The 19,710-nt window shown below is 36.9% G+C and overlaps 1 protein-coding gene across 6 annotated transcripts in view; it reads left to right on the forward strand.

The window, feature by feature from the left end:
- CABCOCO1 (ciliary associated calcium binding coiled-coil 1) overlaps positions 1-19,710 on the forward strand; it is a 217,547-nt gene that overhangs the window by 32,413 nt on the left and 165,424 nt on the right. For 5 of the 6 annotated variants that reach the window (XM_090144854.1, XM_090144850.1, XM_090144851.1 and 2 more), the window contains one exon: positions 1,588-1,678. The exons of the other annotated variant lie outside the window; for it this stretch is intronic. The gene's annotated coding sequence lies outside the window, so the exon portion shown is untranslated. The remainder of the gene's footprint in view (positions 1-1,587; positions 1,679-19,710) is intronic. 6 annotated transcript variants of the gene reach the window in all.

A 19,710-nucleotide genomic window follows, 5' to 3' on the forward strand; every position in this document is an offset into this window, starting at 1 on the left:
GAACTTCACAAACATCAAGGTACAGAATATAAAGAAGAGAAATTGAGTCTTGAATGATGAATTTGACTGTACTGACCTGAGAGAGCAGAATCACTTTACTTATCCTGTAGAATTGGTTTGCACAGAGTTTGTTGTGTTTTTTACTTGTTTTAATTAAAAGATCAATAAAAGTATGAGGAATGTGAGAAAACAGACTGACATGGCAAGTTCTTTGCTGATTGTCTGGGGAATAGTTCCAAAGACAGTATTTGAAGGAGCAGGAGACATCTTTATTGAGGTACATTCTTTAAATGGATGTCGCCCCAAAGTACTTGCATTCTGCTTGCTCACAACTCAAGGATGACTTAGAGAAAACTAGTAAAGTATAGGTCAGTCCCTGGAGGAAAAGGTAGTAGATGAAATAAAATTCAAGAACTTTGTGCTGGAGTTAACTCTTCCAATCCTGCAGTTAATCATGTAATTGGTGCTGTATGTGGATTCAATAGTTTTACTGTATATATCAGCTTGCAAATATGAATGATGTGAATGATCTTGTGCCCAAGTCATATTTCAGTATGTTCACATCAGTTTAACTGTGCAGTAGTTTGCAGGAGATTTTCCTCCAGTGTTGTTCCCCAGTGGCATGATGGGATGTGACATTAGATGTATGCAGTGATATCTTTTTGTAACTGTATATGAAGTAAACCTCCTACTCTGTTTAGTCAGAGAGAGGTTTAAAAAAGAAATGAATGAAAGAACCATGAAATCAAGAAGTTAAGGTTAATGGGTCAAAATTTTACCAAAATAAAACTCTCAATGACTTTTGCCTGTGCATGGGCTGTAGGATTTAGCCGTATGAGAGTTAACAAGGTACATAAGGTCTCCTGACTCTTCTGATTGCCAGAAACCTGTCTGGATTGTGTCCAGATATACATTCTTAATCACAGCAGATTAAAGAAGCTAGTATAGAAAATGATGTGTACTGTTTAATATTGTCTATTCTGCATCTATGTAGATAGGTAGAGTAATAATTATATGAAAATGAGAGGAAAAACATTATTTTAATCTGCTGGTGTTTTCCTCATTTGCCTGTTTTCTGTGAAGGTTGTTATTTTCAAGTAAGCTGCCGTCTTAAAGATTCTGTTAGTTCTTTTTTACCTTGGAAATAGTTTTTGGTCTTTAAAGCTATTGTGAATCTCCCCCCTCTGTGAAAAAGAAGTCTCATTAAATGTTTGCAAGTCTTGTTTATATTCCCATAACATTTTTCATTACACTATGACAGCTTCACTGAAAAATTATTTTAATTATCTCAAAATGAATCTCACAAAGAGTGAATATGAAAATATAAATCTTGTATCTGACTGTACTTTAATTGCTCTAGCTAATGAAAGAGGTGTGAGATAATCTGCTCAATGCAAAAGCTAAATTGCATGAACAATATAACCAGTATTAGAAATATGCTGAATCTGTAGTATTTGCACTTCTTTAGTGGGAAGATACGGAGACTGTACCTGTTTTGCAGTGCTTGCTTTCTGCTACTGATTTGACAAGCTAATTTCATTGGGAAATGGTGTTGAATTTACCTATTAACTATCTCCTGTTCTGTAGGTCAGCACCATCAGTGAACAAAACAAAGTAAATTTATGTTCCTGAAGCTGGGACTCCTCTCCTGCCAACCTATCCACCAGAGTTCAGTTATGTGAGTAGTTCATATGTGGCAGAGTAATGGGAGCCAATGCCTTGTATATGTTGTTAAAGCAAAATCTCCATTGGCTGTAGAAAGTAGTAACATATTCCTACAAGCGCGTCAATAATACAAGACAAAAATATGCACCAGCGGACAAGAGGATGATTTTTAAGTATATACACATGTAACAAATCAAATCTGTTGGCTTAATTTGTTTTTGTCTTTTTCCACAGTAGAAATCTTAGCTTTATCAGTTCTTAATCTTATAGTCTTTGACTGAATTTTATTCAACATTGCAAACATGCCTTTTACTTTTACAGTTTTCTGAGCTTTCAGCTGTTTAGAATTTATTGGTTGAAGGTGAATTCAACAAAGAACAAGGGTTTGATGGAAAACCCATGTTAGAACCGTTAACTTGTCAGTGACTCTTCCACTAACATAATGCAGGAGAGCTGCAGGGTTATTAACCAACAAATCTCTCCTCTGTAGTCTAAGAATATCTCCCAATTGGGTGCCTCAGTGAAATGCCATGTGTTATAAATGGCAAAGCTGATTTTGAACTTACAAGGATAGTAAGGAAGGACTACTGGAGCTTTGATATTTAGCAGAGTGGTAATGGACATGTTGCTCTACACGTAGCTATCCCTTAGTAATTGCTTTTCCCCAACAGATCAGATGCTTCTTATCTTGTACTAATGTCACAATTCAAAATCCTGGTATTGTTTACAGTTGTCTTCAGAAGGTTTGCATTTACCTTTTTATTTATGTTTATTTATTCTGTCTTGAGATAATCTTAATCTTTAAATCTCAGAGGGCTTTTCCTTGGTTCACAAATATCGTACCAAGTTGCAAATCTGTGTGATTAGTGACAGGCATTAATGTGAACTCGCTGACTCAGGAACTTAGTAGTGAATAGGAGAGACTTTCACTTTAGTCAAATCAGCAATGACAGGATTTTTTTGCCATCTGATGGCTGCTTTAGGTTCTTATTGGCTGAGGATGTTTTGAATTTGTATAGTACATAGAATCTTCTATTGCTATGTTTTGCCTTCTGTTTTTTTAACAATAACAGTTTTATCTAGAGTAGCATGCTCTAGCAGATTTGTCACTGGTATAAATCGGAGTGATATTACTATCCTTTATCCCAACAGTTCATCTGGCTCAGTGTATCTCTAATAACATGGCATGGAGGCATGAAACCAAAATTGTGGCACTTAGACTTTTTCTGGAAATGTTGTTTTCTGAAAATATTTTTCACAGGAGAAAAGGTTTAGGTACTTGCAATTAATGCTGTCTTCTAACATGCAAAGAACCCGCGCAAGATGATCTCAGATTGTTGGAGAATCTAAGTTACCATGGTATTATATGTGTTAAGGATATAAAATATTTTCACATCCAGCTTCATTATTTTACTGTTAAATACTTTTCCCCTAACGATGTGTTTTCCATCTAAGATTTCTGTCTTTTTTCTCTGCCTTGAACTTCGGCTTTCTGTCACTTCTCTGTGTTACATTAACCTGTACTAGGCAGTGTGATAATTTGACTCTTGATAACATGAACTCCCTTCTTGCAGTGGGCATCATTAACTTCCTCCCTTCCACGGTGATCTGATCTCTGGTTTGTAACTTCTCACATGTTATTGAAGTTCTACTCAGGTTGCTAACAGATTTTCATGGTATTTTGCTGTTTAAAAAAAAAAGTCTAAGTATTGCAAACATAGAAAGTATATAAAGAAGTTAAATGAACAGACAACAGTTTCAGTAGGTTTTTTTGCAGACACTCTCTACAGATACATATCTTAAACACCAGATGAATTTTTAGAATGTCACTGCATGAGAATGAGTAAGTCTTCATCATTTGAATGTGTACCAGGCTGAATTTGTTCCAGGCTGTAGATTCACTGAAGGAATGTCCCACTAGGGAGCAGCACCATCTATATTCTTCTTTCTCAATATTTAAACTAACTGCATATTATTTCATACTTGTCAAACCTTTCAAGGCGTTATACTCTTTCTACACTGTTATTTGGAACTAGTATTTGAAATCTGTTATAGTGTGTTTTTGTTACTAAATCTATTTCACCATAAATATGTGTTTACTTAGCTCCCTCCAGTGACTTGAGGAGCAAATAAGTCCATGGTGTGCTATCATTCTAGATATTGCAAAACAAATTAACACTAATAGCAAGTTCAGTTCTTTAGATGAAATTACATGTAGCGTTCTGCAGCATAATGGCTAAATACTATGTGCTAAAGCCACTGCAGCTTATGATATTCGGCAGTGGCTGCTTTTCCACACAATTCTTTTCTTATTAGTAATGCTTTCTTAGCAGAATTAATGAATGAATTTGACATTAAATGGGAGCGAAAAAAACCTCACACTTCTAAAAGAGCGTTAATATGTTTAGGAGAGAAAAGAGTGGATTCGGAATGGAAATTAATTTTCTGAGTTGTGTTAAAGATGCTACTTCAATATTTATAATGTTATGCAGGAAAATATTAGCTATAATCAACTCTGGAAGCAAATACACACTGTATCCTGAGGAAAATCTGTGTGCTTTTACTAGTGATAGGATAAATTAAACAGAAAGTACATTTGTGAAAATGTTTCCTTTTTTTTAGATGTATGAAGAACAACAAAATTACAGTTATTTATGAGCTAAATTGAATCAGAACTCTTCAAGCTGAAAAAGTATGGAGAATGATGTGCAGATAAATTGCTGTAGTATTTGTAATAGGAAAAGGGAAAATTACATGACAAAGAAAATTGATTAGATAATCAGAGAACTTCTGGTCTTTCTGAAGTAAAAGAAAGTTTTGCAGCTGAGTTCAGCTGTACCATGATTTAAATATATCTGAATGAAGCATTGGAAGATGTGTTACCAGTGATGGATACAAAAACAATACTGAAGACTATAATTTTAGAGGATTGCATCTGCAGTGTAAGTACTTAATTTTTAATTTCTAATAACCTACCTCATGTGACAGCGGACTTCAATTGTTGTATTGAAATTATAGAAAGATGTGAAAATTGCAAGGAAGAAATAATGTTTCCACAGAAATATGAAGAGTTTTAAATGACCCCAATGTGTAGAGATTGATCTATAATAACAAGTCGCATTTGTGAGGCTATGTGAGGGCTTTTGTGAGGCAGAGAGGGCTTTTACCTGACCATCTAGAAGGAAAACTATCTGTAGTATGATTGTGAATTACCAGTACGAGTACAAAGCCAGCTTTAGGTGATAGAAAAAATGTTAGTGTGTATATTCTACAAAAAGTGCATATTCTGTACTTTCTTATGAAGAGCTGATGAAGCAAATTCAAAACTATAGTGGAAAAAAATTGCTGAGGAAATAGAATATCTTAGAACTGGATTGTTGTTTCTTAACATTTGTTTTGTTGAGTGAATGTTAACATTCTGTTGGATTTTGTTTGTTCCTGCATGGAGGATGTTTTGTGTTTGTATGTGTCTATAAACTGACCTCTAGTTTGCTGGGAATATACTTAGTCATCATGTAAGGTATTTCAGTATAATTGTTGTGGGCTTGCACCATTTTTACCCAAATTGAAACTTCTGTCATTTCTTGTTTATGCATTCTCTGGAAAATTAAGCAGGAAAAGTTGGGTCAGAAGTTGGCTTTGTGCTGTGTTCTGAACATGGTGGGAGTACTGTTCATTTGTATCTCTGATTCAGTAGCAAGCATTCTGTGTTTTGTGTTCAGTTACTGCTATCAGAGCTGAAGAGGCACTGCAATAACACCAAGCTGAATGATGCAGCACATACAACAGAACGAAGGGACAACATTCAGAGGGACCAGGACAGGCTTGAAAAGTGGGAACACACAAACCTAATGAGGTTCATCAAGGCCAAGTGCAAGATACAGCAGTTGGATTGGAATAATCCTAGGTGTACAGACTAGGAGAACTTGTTGAGAGCAGCCCTGCAGGGAGAGATTTGGGTGTCCTGATGAATGAAAAGCTGGGCGTGAGCCAGCAGCGAGTTCTTGCAGCCTGGACAGCCAACAGTATTCCAGGCTGCATCAAAAGAGGGGCAGCCAGCAGGACTCTGACCTTACAAGGAACCATCTGGAGTACTGCATCCAGGCCTTGGGCCCTCAGTGCATGACAGATGTTGGAGTGGGTCCAGAGGAGGGCAATGAAGATGTTTAAAGAGCTAGAGCACCTCTCTTATGAAGGCTTGCTTAGCTTAGAGGAGAGAAGGCTGGATGAATTTTATTGCAGCTGCCTTGTACTTACAGGAAGCTTCTATATATAAAAAAAAAAAGATGGCAAGTGACTTTTTTCCTGGGCAGATAGTGATAAGATGAGAGGAGGAAAGGAGGAAATTTTTTACTCATGTGGTGGTGAGACACTGGCACAGGCTGCCCAGAGAAGCTGTGGATGCCCTTACAAACATACGGAGGTGTTCAAGATGTGGTTGTATAGAGCCCTGGACAGTCTGATATAGTGAGTGGCAACCCTGCCCATGGCAGGGCATGGTATGAGATTCTCTTCCAACTTCTGCCGTTCTATGATTCAGTAACCAGAGTATTTTTTTGTCTTGAGCTCCTTACAGATGCAGTTTTGCAGCTCAGTCTCCCCTACTGACCAGTAACAGCCACAGCCTGTGGCATATTGGTACATATGTTGCTATTTGGTGTACTTAAGGGAAATGTCAAGGATCTCTGGTCTTCTGCCTTCTTTTCTTCTCTTGTCAGTTTAATCCTCCAGGCAAGACACTTACAAGATGCTGAAGGGTAGCAGGCTGGTCCAAGGAGGCCTCAAAATTACAGAGATAAGATGGTTAATATGGCTTTCTAATTTGAAAGATTTACTATTGCACTATTCTGAAAATCATGTTAATAACAAAGTAGCAATGCCTGCCCTGTGGGTCAAGAGGGGAACAATTCTGTGCTAGCTCACCCTCCAGCCCCAGGACAGGTGGCCCTGGTGTTGGAGAAAACCCATTTTGTATAGCCAGATCTGGAACAGGTGATATGGGATTATAGCTTCTAACCAATAAGTGAAGAAAAATAAAAATAGGTGTCTAGTAGGCCAGACTACCTCTTATTTTTGAAAAATGACAAATGTTAGATAATTTAGCGAGTGATTTAGAATAATTGTTTATATTGGTGTTGTTACAGAGAAGTGTTTAGATATGGGGTTTTTTTTCTGTAGTCAAATCAGCGATGTCACCTATTTGGAACATTGCATTTTGATTACCAAGTCTCAGAATATTGGAGTCTTTTTCCTCTGAAATTAGAATGCTTACATAGTTCCTAGTCTAGATTTCTGAATCCAGGTTTGTGCTGCTTATGCTATGGTTTGCTCATGATTAATAAAATATTAAGTCTTCCTTTCAGAGCAGAAATGAACAGATGGGGGAATCAGCTGATCTGATGAACTCAGTGTGTACATACATAGAATCAACAAATAATTGTAAAAGCAGGAAAGATCACATTCAGCTCTTACCCATTTAAAAATATTTATAAAACCACAAACTAAATATACTGCCAGAAAGGCAGATTGACTAAGGGAAGTTTATTAATGTATGCATTATTTATCTGCTGTTTCATTTATAATAGGTTTAATTTAAAACTGCATTTTTTTCCAAATATTTATTCAGGACGTTGTTATTAAATGTAAATGTGGCATTTTACATAACATCAGCGTTAACTTTCTGAATTAGAATTTTAAAAAGCAGTAAACAAGTCATAAGTATTTCTTAGGAAGCTTGTACGTGCTTCTCATTTCAATGACACCAAGTCAGCTGGCAAAATGGTGTAGAAAAGTATCTATGTGAGGTAAGAAGCAGCTCTGGAGCATGTTTAAGACTGCAAAACACAGCAAACCCCTCACATGAAATCACCCTGAGCCCAACAAAAGACAAAATACTCTTGAACTGATAAAGTAAACCTGCATAATTACCCAGCTTACCCTTTCCTGCACAGTGACTCATGCCAGTGTTTGAGGTAAAATGTGTCACAGAGCGGAGTCTAGCCCCTGAAGCAGAACTGCCAGCCTTGGGGAATGTAATTGAGCCCAAGGGATGCTAAGAATGAGGTATTCCCAGTCAGATCTCCCAGACCAGGAATGGCAGTCATTAATCCTGGGTAGCTCTCATGTAAGCAGAGGCACAGTTGGTGTCTGTACTGAGGAAACAGGCCCAGACAGGATCTCTGAGAATACTAAACAAGGAGGCAAAGAGAACAATGCTACGACAATGCTGCAGCTCACATCAGTTTGTGTGGACATTACCAGTTCAGTACTGAGGCTTCAGAATCCAGTTCTGCCCCTGAAGTTCCCCACATGCTGTGAGTAGCAGGCTTGAAGCCTGACCATGTGTAAGTCATTGGGATGCAACTCTCCCAGCCTTATTGAGTACTCAGTAGTATACCAGGCACATGTCCATTAGAAAATATTTCTGTACATCACTGGTGAAAGCATGTTTAGAGGATTATGGGTGAATAAAGGAAGTCTGTTCAGAGGACAGTTGTAATAATGGAGTTTATACAACCCAAACGGCACGTGAGCTTGCTTCCTAACCTTGAACAAGGACCACCCTCAGTTGATTGAATACTGAACAAGGCTGGAGATGTATAAAAGACATTTTTTCTTATCAGGTTTTCTAACTCTCTGCATCAGCCCAGCAGTCTTCTACTGAAAGGTGATTCCCCTACTGAATGAAAATCAGGTTGCATCACTATTAATAGAACAGAAGAAGTACACATCTGCTCTATCCTTTCCTCTTGCTGTCTCCTAGGTGCTTAGTTTTGACAGCAAATGGTTCTGTTTACTAAAGGAAAAGTACCTGGACAGACCTCAGTTGCCCTGAGAAGGCTATATAGTGGACTGCAGGTACTTTCCAGATTAAAAAAACGGCTGGATAGGAAGCAGACAAAAAAAAAAGCAATACAGGAAAATTGTTATCTCTCTTCATCCCTATGAATTTCAGCGGAAGTGAGTTTTCAAGATGGCTTTACTGTCTAAGGTAGCCCTTCCCATCAGAAGACTTGTGATGGAGGAAATGCACAGTTTGTCCAGGCTCTGACCTTATAGAAGGACGATAGTTTCTTGATTTGAGAAGCTGTCTTTCTGTGACTCAGAACCTGCCTTTCTGCTGATAACATCTACACAAAACAAACCCAATTCATTGATAGGGCACCTCATTTTGTGTAGTCAAGTAGACAGAAGCCACGAGGAAAAGTGTGGTATAATAATAATGAATACAATTTTAAGATGAAGAGTTATCGAAGGGCTAGATATTTAGGAGCACTGTTCAGAGCATATAAAGAATGAGATAATTTCATAGGGAAGGCTATTAAGGCAGCATCTTGCAATGCCTTCGCAGAAAGTTGTAAGTAAAATCATAAAGGTGACATTAAAAAAAAAAAAAAGCATGAAAATTAGTGTTTATGTTCTTCCTGAGAGTCAGTGATAGACAGATCACTGGCTGTGTCTGTATAAACACTTAGTGAACTTACAAATGTCTTCTGAATGTAGTATACACGATGATTTGGTTTAAGGGCATTTTAAAGCTCTTACCAACTTTGTCAGCAGTCTTGACTAAAGGTTCTTTGCCCTTCCTGGGATAGGTAGGACAGCAAAGAAAGAAGTTAAATTTAAAATGTCAAAAAACATTTAATGAGGAAGTTATCCAGCATGTCCTTACTATGTCCTATTTGGATGGGAAAGCTTGTATTCGATACACAGACAGTCCCTTAGAGGGCCCGGTCTAATGCCCCAAATGCCTCTTTTCATGAAAAGAGATTTGTGTAAATAATAAAAAGACTTGCATTGTACAGGAATTGCTGGGTTTTGCTAAAGAGCAAAAGAAAGTATAAGAATCCTTTGTCTAAAGTGCTTCAAGTAATTGCACCTCAAGAATGCTTTGTAAGTATATAGATTGCAGTTTGACTAGCTTTTATTAACATAGTAAAAAAAGCAATCTCATCTTTCTGAACATTAGTGTAACTCTGGGCAGTTCTATTCTGGGAAACCTCTCTAGCTTTCAGGCAAAATATGATTCAATGAGTTTTGAAGTACCTTTATTGAACAGGTCGGGTGGCACAGTATCTAGTTCCTGCTTGACATACCTTGGTGCTGTCATAATCCTTGATTTTCTAATTGTTTTAAAATACAAGTGGTGAATATTGCAATAGTCAGAACTTAAATTTGTTGAAATGTGAACTTTCCTTTGATGCTACACAGAAGCAGTTCACTCTCAGTCTTGTTGCAGTTGCCTTTGTGGAGCCACAAAATGTCTGTCTGGTTTGACTTCCTATAACCAGCCTAAGAAACACTGAATAAAAACTGCTTGGTATCATATCTTGGAATATTTAAATGCAGCTTAAACTGTGTTCGTATGTGGCTACTATTTCTTAGGTACTGGATTTGAACACTGCACTTTTTGGCAGAGCATAAGATGGAAAGGTTTTATTTCCTTATTGACTCTATTTTGCAGTCAGACTTTTGGGCCAGATGGCATCTGTGAGAATTGCTTTTCACTTTTTCACTATTTCTGATTGTTGGGTAAGAACCCTTAGACAGACTTTCTAGAAGCCAAATATTACCGAATGCTCAGAAACATCATAGGGTATGGGAATGACTCTAGTCCTTCCACAAACTTGTGCTTGCACTTTGAACAGATGCTTCAGTATTTTAAGCATGTTACTGGGAAACCAAATCCTGGAAATCGCTGGAATGGTGCCTGTGCATTCAGGGAATGTCTCCTTTTCTAAATGACATATCTTACACTCTGCAAACAATACTTACTGCTGTTGTAATCAACTTAGTGCATCCCAAAACAAGTCCCTGTAATTTAAGAGTATAAGAGCTATTATTTCACCTATTCCCTGTGGGCAAAGTATACTTCACATTTACTATCATTTTTAAAGATAATCTCTTATTTCGTTCCTTAACGAGGGAGTGAAAAGGTGGAAATTATCAGAGTGGCTAAATATCTCTCCTTGATCATTCATGTGAATGGTTATGTTAACTTTTCATTTCATTTTACACAAATAGTTTTTGCTCCCAGAGGGAATTGTTTGCAGCTGTATTTTCAGTGTTTACTTTCTTTCAATTTCTAATCTGTTACACACAGCTGTTCTAAGGTAAAGATGAGAGAAGAATGAAAGGAGGACAAACTGAACTTTTTTTAACAGTTTGGAGTAAAAGAAATACTTGTGGAAAATCGTAGGAATTATCTTAGTCTTCCCTTTTGCCCCCTGAGCTGAGAGGCAGCTGTTCTGCCAGATTGACACATCTTGAAAACGTTTGTATTTGAATAATTTCCCCACTATTTATAAACTTTCCTGTGCAAAAGTTTTGTGACCTATGTTACAGTACTAATTCCTTAGTATTCTGTAGTATACTCTGATTTTTACAATTTTCAATGAGAGCTGAATCAGAGTTTAGTGAGAATATTAGTGCTCTTTATCAGACTGTTGAGGATGAGTTGTTACTATCAGGGATTACATCACTATTTTAGGTAAATTCTTTCAGATATTCTGCTTATTAGGAGAGTGAGTCTTTTTAGAAGAATACAACAAAATAATTTCTTATAAACCATGATGGATTGGCAGATTACTGTATTTCTATGTGTAAATATCATAAAATTTGCAGTTCCTGGAATGGATTGAAAAGGGGAAGTTGAAGGAAAAATCCATCTTTAATATCCAGAAAGAAATTGAACACTACATCTCTAACTGTTCTTACTTGAATCTGGGCAGAAAGCTTGATCTTTAGAAAACAGTTTGTCTATCCTTTGTATCACTAATTGGAATTTGTATGATACAAACACAGCATCAGGTTTTGTAATGATTATGCTGAACAGATGCCTAAGATCAGAATCTGCTGTGCATTACAGAGAAAAACAAGCCTTAGAATCATTCAAATGTCTGAATGACCTCACTGAAGTTAAAATGCTTTGTGAGTAAAGGTATTAAAATGCAGCTCAGAATTCTACAAATGAGAACCTCATTCATTCAAGTCAATGCTTTGCAGTACTGTTTCTCAGAACTCTTGCAGGCGTGTTTTCCTTTTGAAGCATTTAGCATCTGTTAGAAGTGTTTTGAACAACTGCAGTTTGATGTATTCAAATTCTTAAATAATGCAATGGATTGCCACAATTGAACATAAATACTTTCCTCAGAGCTGTTCTATAGGAATTTACTTGAGATTGCAGTTCTATCCAGGCAAGCCCTTGGTTTTACCAAAGCTATTGTGAATGTTTACATCTTCCAGTTCACAGAAATGAACCATTTCCTTAAATAACTCTTACTTTTGTTACAGGTATTACAAGATTGTCAGGTTGCAGTAGCCCCTTCTACAGAATATAAGACTTTAATAGAGGACCATATTAAATGCTACATCTTGTACTAGGAAGAAAAGAATGCTTGCTTTGTTTATGCTGAAAATCTTCTAGTTTACTTTAGTTTTACATTCTCACGGTCAACTGTATGCCTAGAAAACATTTGTGCTTCTGTGTCTTTTTCAGAATCAATTGTGTGACAGATAATGCATTTTAGTTGCTTGTTTTTGGGCATGCAGGTCACTCTTTCATAGTTTTTCATTTTTCTTTTTTTTTACCAGCCTGAGATACTAGATACAGCGGACTAGAATGAATAACTGATAATGAATGATTATGAATACTTGCTATTGATGCTGGAAAGCAGAGAAAGTACTTGAGATCAACAAAATTCCGATTTGTGGGAAGAAAGGGAGAGGGAGAAGGAGGGAGGAAAAAAGGGAAAAGGAAAACAAAGAGGTTTCTCTTGTGAGTAACAAACCTTAAAAAAAAAAAAAAAGATCATGTAATTTGTCTGAAGTTTCTTTCCTTAATTTGCAGGGATTTTTTTGCCATATGTAAGACTACAAGTCTTTTCCTGGTATATGCAAATACACACAAATGCTGGTTTTAATTTTGACATGGCTTTAATAAAATGAAAACAAGATCTAATCTCAGAACAATACTAGAGCCTGATATCCCTGGAGGGGTGGATTCCATGGGCTAAAAGCAGATTTTGAGAAGCAATATGATCAAAGTGAGTGAGGTGCCTCAACGCAATTGAATGTTTGTAACCCTCAGAACCCAGACATCTGGCCCTCATTGTGTGCAGAGCAATTAGCATTATTTATTATAGTGAAATCAGTGATGCCTAGGAGAGTTCCAGGAATGTTTAACACATTTCAGAATCTGAGTGTTCAATGTCGCTTATCCTTAAGGTACTGAAAGAGTAATGAAAAAATCAGTGCACTGTGTGGAGCTATGCTTCTTTTATACATTCTACACTTAAAGATGTTAATTCCTGCTGAATTTCTGTCAGCAGATATAAAAGCAGATATTTCAGATAGCAGTAGAAATACCTCTACAGATATTTGAACTATGAAGTTGAACTTGGAGGATAATAGCTTTGGTGTATTTCCTGCTTGATGAACATTCTTGTGAGATGGGTGATTGTTGCAGTAGGGCTCTCTCTGTTCAGAGATTTCTTTGCTCTCTTCCTGAATTCAACTTAGTGATCCTCAGCTTCCTGAAGTCTAAGATGTTACTTTCCTTGTGTGAGATGTGATCTTGATGAGCATAATTGTTCCATGTTACCTAGTACTGATTATTAGTAACAGGCCCTGCACTGTAAGTATTCTCTGCATGATCCGTACTGAAGTTAATGAGGTTGTAGGCAGTTTGTTGAGTAACGCTCACAGTTAAATAGAGGGACTGATCTTGCTTACAGGGAGATTAAAGGTTGAATTTCCTTTTCATTGGTTGGAAGCAAAGCATGGAAGAGGTAGTGGTCATATTGCTGCTGTTGTAATGAAAGCAACATCTCTGCATATTAATGCCTGGACAATGTATTCTGAACCTACTAAATTAGATAATGTAAGCAATTTCTTACCAGTGCTCTGGTTTACAGAGTGAATAAAGAGTGAGTGTAAGGGATTTCTAAAGATCTATGGGTTATAGTCTGCATTCACATTAAAACATCATGATCAGATCAGCTGAAGATATGTATGCATGTGTATATGTACAGGTATGTAGGTGATGAAGTATGTGAAATGTCTTATTCTAAGCATACTGCATTCCGGCTAGACTATGAATTCATATTAAGCTGTAGATGAAATGGCATAGTCATTTGTCTTCCTGCTCTTTATCAGTACTTTCTAGGCACCCACTGAATGCTTGAAACAAACATTGGAAATATTTATTCAGCTGAATTGTGTCCACAATTAAGGTTTTTCTACAGAATATTTCAAATTGAATATTAGGAAATGAGGATTCATTGACACTTACACAAATCATATTCTTTTGACAGGAGGTCAGGGGTCAATTTCTTTATGGAGTTTAGATTGAATGCAGTTGAGATTCTTCTCAGAAGAAAAAAAGAGAAGTTTGAAGTACATTTCAAGAAAATTAACTCCATTCTTCTTTTTTGAGTTGGTGCATTTCTTGAGAGTTTTGCTGGTGCCATAAGTCATCTCCAATGACTTCTTATGGCATGAGAAGCCTTGTTTCATTACGTGGCCAAAGAGTCAATGCTACTTTCACTTTGATTCAGGAACAGGGAATGGTTTTGATTGGAAGGGACCTCAAAGATCATCTAGTTCCAACCCCCTGCTAATTGCTTGCTGTAGTAATACATCTGTTTGTGAATTCTGAGCTGGATCATTGCAGTTTACCATGGCTTTAAGAATTTCACTGAAGATAAAAACAATGTTCTTTTATTTGGCAAGTAAAACTACTGTATATTCCAGTGCTGTATGCATTTTAGATTATGTTGACACTTGGAATCATTTTTCCAAGGGATAATCTGCCACATCTTCTCAACAGTCCAAATTCTCTGGAACTGGGAGACTTGCCGTGGTGGAATGTTTGGCTTCAGCAGAAGTGAGCATCATGGGAATGTGCAAAGGGGATTTTTCTTCCTCTTCCTGGCCTGCCCATATCAACATCAAAAACAAAAAAAGGACATCTGGTCACAACTAAGTATTAAAAAAAAAAAAGTAAAGAAAGCTGTGCTTAAATGACCTGTAAAGGATCTATAATGAATAAACATGCACTTTCAGGATCAAAACGTGGATTGTAGAATGTGTAAAGAGACGGGATAACAAAATAGCTATAAAAAACTAATTTGGTTTTCTTACCATCTGCCCCTTGTTTAATTCTGGCAGTCATCACATACTCTGTATTTCCATTTCGGTGCATTATTTAATGATAAAGGGAGTCTGGTGAAAGAGAAGACGACAGTTTCACTTGGAAAGCAATCAGAGAATTTCTGTAAACATCTGGTTCTGTTTAAGACAGTTTTTACAGCATTTAAGTAAAAGACTATTAGAAGGTAGCAAAATGAACACTGAGTGTTCTCACTATGTAAGCAATGCGTTTTTCCCTCCTGGGAGTTTGCGTACCATTGAACTTGGGTCGGGCTTGTAGATAGATTTCACAAAGATAACTTTGCATTATCTCGTGTAAGTGAAAGAGATGTATAAGAACAACAGTTTTTACAGGCATTAAAAAATCTCTCTAAAAAGAAGTTCAAAAGATGATAAAGCCCAACTGGATACACTTCAACCAGCTGGATTTCAGTAATTGAATGAACACAGTTTAACATGTAGTTAGAGATGAAAAGAGAATAGTGAATAAAAATGGAAACAATGGAAAATTCATGGCGCAGTGCTCTAGTCTTTTCTCATTTGGACAAGACTCAGTAGATAACTTGGAAATTTGCCTTTGTCTTTGATAATCATATATTAAGCGATAGATATGCTCAAGTGATAACACCAAAGAGTATGTTTTTAGCACAATTAATTATTAGTACCATGTTTTTATTGCCCTTAAATACTTCAATCAGATATTTTGCTCACTAAAAAAAAATGCTTCTAAAGATAAAGTAGGATTAATTGCACAGATGCAAGTAAATGTGTATGATTCAGAGATTATATCATTTTATCCTAAGTGAAGGTCCAGCTTGCAGATGTATTGATACTGATGAAAATGCACTTCAGGAATAACCAGATGCTTCCTATTTAACTAGCTTGACGATGTAGCACTGTGGTATTGCTGTCAACATACAGTCTCAGCCATTGGCTATATTTTCTTAGCACTCTGTCTTCTAATTTAATTGAAGTTTTCTTTCATTTTAATTGGAGTCTGAAGTGCCAAATCAGGACTTTATCACACAGTTCAGTAGCAAACAACAAGGGAACTACTACAGTATGTGTTAGAGGAGAATTCAGCTGAAAGTAAAAAGGGAAAAACAAAAGCCTCAAAACATAGATACAACTGTCTTCTCTTTACAAGAGCATTGAGTTTTTTCTGGGTATTTATATAGGAGAGGTAACATTATCTTAGACTACGTAGAAATGTATACTTGGAAATTTCACTTGTGCCACCTGTTAGATTCATTGTGTGTATGATGGATACTAACAGAATCAAAGAAAACAGAAAAAGGAGGGCTGAAAATGAACCGCTCCTGCACTAGCATTGTACTTGTACTATCACAGGCTGTGGTACAGCATCTGTGTCAAGGATGCTACCCTTAGAGTTCAGCCTAGCTTTTCCCTCTGGGCTCTCTTTTCCCTCTGGGCTCTGTTTGGAAGCTGAGGTTGGTGACGGAAACAGGCAGTGTTTCACATACAATTTTGTGTTAGACATGCAGCGTTGTGATTGTTCAAAAGCCTAAAAGAGGGACAGTTACTTGTCTTACTAATGGGGGATGAAGGCTCAGAAGTGATGTAGCATTACTGTCTCTTATGAAGAGGGTCTTGGTCTATGGACCAGTTAACATGCGTTGGCTTATTTTCACACTGCCTAAGTTCACACAAAATAACTTGTCTAAGCTATACATACTTGCCTGGGATCCTCATAGAGTCTGATGGGTCATTTATGTGACCCTTTGTGAGTATGTCCTTTCTTGATATTCTTCTCTTTGAAGGGCTCAAAGGCATCTGCTCTGGCAGGTCTATAATGCCATCCTTCCTCCCTGCCTCTGCGACAATGTAACCATTTCTGCTTTTTCCCAGTGTTTCTGAAGCACACTGTTACATCACTATGATCCTCTCTTCTTGGAAAGTAAGATTGCATTACAAGAAGCCAGAAAATAGACATGCCTGAGTGCTATTTGCTGACAACTTAGAACCATTGCATATTCTAAGAAAGATCTTGTGTTAAACTGATATTTGAACTTTTACCAACATGTGCTCAGGGAAGTGAGATGGCCCAAGCAATGCTCCCTGCAACCTGTTATTTCACATTTCTGGGTGCTCATATTCACTTCTTCCCCCCCCAGGAAATAATCAAACAAAGCGTAGTGCTGAATCAGGAGATGACTGACCAGAAAGGTATTTGAAGCATAAAGGAGCACTCTGGACAGACAGTTTTTGTTGGATTTTAATACTTACCATGTGGTAAGCCTGACAATTTAAAAAATTGACTGTTTACTTACACAAGGTGAAGGAAATGCAAGGAATATAAATTGTGATACTTTGAAACTGCAAGACATGCAGTTGCCCAACATCTCTTGTTCTGGTGTAGTAGTATTTGTAAGTTTTTCATAAGAGAAGGAAGGGATTTACAAGACCACAGTTAAATTTCAAATTCCTTACTAATGTTATTTCAAGTAAATACAAGGATAATTTTGCAATTTAAAGGCACGGTAAACTTTTCTTTTAAACTATATTTTTCTTAAACTGTGATGGGGCTGATCTTGAATTTAATGCTGTGAGAACTGTGATGACAAGCACACTCCAATGGCTTTTTTATTTGTTCATTGTAATAATAAACTTAGCTAGAGAAAAATTGTGCATTTGAGCACCAGGTATCAAGCAATGCCATGGAAGAAGATTAAGGGAATGCTACATATGCAGTGAATTTTGCCACCATTTAGGTACTCTGTAGATATCTTCCTAACAAACTGGTTAGGCAAGGGGACTACACGGTAGGTTATACGTGAGAAACTGAGTATTTCCCTTTTGATGATATTCTGTTGCCTACTGCTTGCAAGTAGATGGTACTGTCACAGTAGTCTTTTCCTAAAAAAAGAAATGTTGAACAGGTAAAGCTAAGAATGCTTTTCTATTTCTAGTTGTCTGCATCCATAGTGACAGGTAAGTTATCTCTGCAGGAAAATACACAAAAAACAACATTTTGTCATTTTCATAACTGTGGTTTTGTAGAGATAACTATCTAACCTATAAGAACACAGATGGCTCTTGAGCTCAACACAGTGACAGCCCTGCTGCAGTTACAACTTCATTATCTGTGTTTGGCTCTCAGTAAAGGAGAAGACCAGCATCTGTCCGCCTGGATGTACTGTGAAATTTATTTTTGATTGCATGCACTCTAGAGTTTATTAATTGTAAGGGATATTAAAGAAGCTAATTAACACTTTCAAGCAGTTTTTAAAATGTGTTACATTGATACATATTTGGCCTGCTTTATACATCAGTGTGAATATACAATTTTTAAAAACTTCAACAGCATAGAGAATAACCCAGGGCAGCAGTTATTGGATCAGGAACACAATTTTTTATTTAGAAGACTTTCTTCAAGTAATTATTGATTAATAGTTTCATTTAATGTGTTAAAAGGAGTAAGGTATCATGTATAGTTGAGTTTGAGCAAGGAAAATGGATCTGCCTTGTCTAGCATTCATGGCTTCTGGATGAGTATGTGAACAGGCAAATAAATTGAAAAGTGTTTATCTTCTGTTTAAGTCTATTCCCCATCAGACTCTAAATGGTTCTTTTCAGCTTTTCCCTACAGATCATATATACCTTGAAGTTTTAACAAGTCAAGACGTGATGCTTTGAAAATAAAGTATACCAGAAATATTGTGGAAGACTTCATGAATACGATTAGTCAGTAGCTGGTGTTGTTCTCAGAATTTTGTGTTTGGGAGACAGATTTGTCTTTGAATTTTGGAAACTTTTGGAAACTGTGACCTCTGTAAGTCTGTGTAGTCTCCTTAGAAGGTGTTAAAAAATCTGGGCTGTGAATTTAAAGGTTGTACTGAAGAGCAAGGAGAGTGAAAGTCTTAAATTTCTTGAGATGGTTAGGAGGCTCAGCCCACATGCTTGTGAGCTTTGTGACAGTGAACTTGGAAGCCTCACCTCTGTAGCTGTGTTGGAGCACACACCAGAAAGCTTTGGTTACCCAGCATACTGATGTGGATCTATGTAGGATGTAGGAATTCTGAATTTGATTCGCCAGAAATCTGAAAAATCACTCTAATCATGATTAGAGAAAATTATAAAGTTTTCAGCTTTTTGCTAGGATTTTCACACTATTTGCTGAAAATTTTCTGACACTTCTAATATTCCTAGTGAATTCATTAGGATGACTGAGAAATCTGTGCCCATCCTTTCCTCTCTCCACCCAATGGTGCCCCATACTATACCAGATGTATGCGAACTACTTTCTGTCATGATTAGGTTGTGATTTTGCAGTACTTGCACTTACACTTGTTCTGCACCTCTGTGTTTTAAGTCCTTAATATTAAATGTCTCAGGAATATTTTTCAATTCTCCTCTTTTCCCTGAAGGTCCTCTTATTTGAAGGGAGATGGAGTAAATCTTTGTTTTTTGTAGTACAAGGTGAGGATGTATTTCACAGCACTGTATAGAATTCAGTCAGAGGCAGGGAGTCCTGATAAGCTAAATTATTTTCTGAATAACTGTAACTCATTCTTTTTTTTTTGAGTTTGACTGCCAAACATAAAGTCTTGGTCCTATAAAAACTTAATGTATGGCTTCAGCCATGAGGTATTTGCAATGGAATAGCCTTGCTGTCAGCAGCCAGCTTTGATGACAGAGAAGGAGAATAGTATTTTCTCTATTTGAGTCAAAGCCCGCAAGGTTCTGTAGGAGTCGCAAGAGAAGCTTTGATTTCATTTATTTATTTATGGGTGGATGGATGGGTGGATTAATTAATTGGTGCTCTCAGCTTGAAACTGCTCGAACTTTTATCATAGTTTTATTATTTGGAAGAATAGCTAATCATTCATCAAAACTTCCTGCAACAATTTTGTATAGCTTCTAAAAATATTT

This window comes from Phasianus colchicus, chromosome 8 (genome assembly GCF_987193195.1).
Source record: "Phasianus colchicus chromosome 8, bPhaCol1.hap1.1, whole genome shotgun sequence".
Taxonomy (NCBI): Eukaryota; Metazoa; Chordata; class Aves; order Galliformes; family Phasianidae; genus Phasianus; species Phasianus colchicus.